Genomic DNA, 1976 nt, shown 5'->3' with positions numbered 1-1976 from the left:
TCCTAAATACTTGGTGGTTTTGGATGCTGGTTTTGTGTGTGTGTTTAATTTTTTATTAGTGAATTACAATGAGGTACAGTTACAGACTTACAAACTTTCATGCTTGCATTTCAGTCATACAATGATTGAGTACCCATCCCTCCACCAGTGCCCATTTTCCACCACCAATGGTCCCAGCATCCCTCCCACCACCCCCATTCCGTCCCCTCACACCCCACCTCTGTGGCAGTGCATGCCCTTTTGTTATCTCTCTCCTTTTTGGTGTTGTGGTTTGCAATAGAGGTATAAAGTGGCCATCATGTTCAGTCTATAGTCTACTTTCAGAATGCATCTCTCATCCTGAGCAGGCCCTCCTGGCATGCTTTATTGGTGGTTCCTTCTCTATCTGAGCTGCCTTTTCACCCAGAATGTGAGGTCGGCTTCTAAGCTGTGGAGTAATCCTCCTGGTACTTACCTCTACTATTCTTGGGTTTTAGTCTCCCATTCTGTTACTTTCTATTGTGCAAATGAGTACAATCTTTCTATGTCTATCCCTCTCTTTCTGACTCATTTCAGTTAACACGATACTATCCATGTGGATCCACTTATATGCAAATTTTATGACTTCATCCTTTCTAACAGCTGCATAGTATTCCATTATGTAGATGTACCAAAGTTTCTTTAACCAGTCATCTGTTCTCGGGCACTCGGGTTTTTTCCAGATTCTGGCTATTATAAACAGTGATGCAATGAACATACAAGTGCAGATGTCATTTCTATTATACATTTTTGCATCTCCAGGATATATTCCCAGAAGTGGTATTGCTGGGTCAAATGGGAGCTCAATTTCTAATTTTTTGAGAAGAAAATTATGAAACACTTCACGAATTTGCGTGTCATCCTTGTGCAGGGGCCATGTTAATCTTCTCTGTATCGTTCCAATTCTAGTACATGTGCTGCCAAAGCGAGCACATTGGATATTGTTTTTAATAGATTCTTTGATTGCTTTCTCTGCTTCATTCTTTTTATATAAGAATGTGACTGATTTTTGTGTATTGACTCTGTTTCAGACTACTTTACTGTATTGGTATTGTTTTCAGGATCTTTTTTGTGGACTCTTTAGGGTTTTCTATGTGTATTATCATGTCATCTGAAAATAGTGATAGTTTGAATTCTTTTTTTTCCAAGTTGGATCCCTTTGTTTTGTTTTTATTGCCTGCTTGCTATAGCCAGGATTTCTAATACTATGCTTAATAGAATTGGAGAGAATGGACCTCCTTCCCTTTTTGCCTGATCTCAGAGGGAATTCTTTCAGTCTAATACTTATTTCTGTGAAAAGACATTTTTGGTTTGAAGTGGGATAAATGATCAAATTTCTCACTCTCATTAATAACACAGTATTGTAGTTGCCATTTTGTAAACTGACATAATCCTGACATAGAAGAATAGATATGTATGATGAAAGATTTCACCAACTCAGACTGATCACTGTGGCGACTTTAGAAGAGGTACCAGAAATGGCTGATAGAATTTCACTCCATTTGTGACCTGCAGCAGTGGGACCATTAGGTTATTACACCAACATGTGCTCACTTATGTATCACCACCCTTTACTTTCCTTCTAAGTAGTAGGCATACTTGCTTTCAGCACTGAAAATTTCCTTCAGGTAAGTCCCAGGAAAATTGGGATGGCTAGTTTCCCATTTATAACCCCAGGATATAGAATATAAAGCAGTCAATGCCTTAAAAAGCATTTTAGGATGTACGTAAAATTTCTTTTTTAAAAATAATAGGATGAAGTGGCTGTGGGTTTTTTGTTGTGGTAGTGGTGGTAGAGATGGAGATAAGTCAAGGGGGTTACTAAAATATTTGCCATTAAACATGGAAATGTATATCACAATAGATGCACAATATTTTCTTTCCAAATCTGAGTCTTTCTAATTTTGAATCAGGGGCATCAGGATATTATCTATCCCTACCACTAGCCCTCCCCACCA

At 38.3% G+C, this 1976-nt stretch overlaps 1 non-coding gene across 1 annotated transcript; it reads right to left on the bottom strand.

Moving 5' to 3' along the window:
* Positions 1–844: 844 nt before the first annotated feature.
* On the bottom strand, positions 845–951 carry LOC129399287 (U6 spliceosomal RNA). The gene has a single exon (XR_008627038.1). It is a non-coding gene; the product is annotated as a U6 spliceosomal RNA (small nuclear RNA).
* Positions 952–1976: the final 1025 nt, after the last annotated feature.

The sequence above is a fragment of the Sorex araneus genome, chromosome 10 (assembly GCF_027595985.1).
Source record: "Sorex araneus isolate mSorAra2 chromosome 10, mSorAra2.pri, whole genome shotgun sequence".
Lineage (NCBI taxonomy): Eukaryota > Metazoa > Chordata > Mammalia > Eulipotyphla > Soricidae > Sorex > Sorex araneus.
This window is presented reverse-complemented; position numbering and strand designations above follow the sequence as displayed.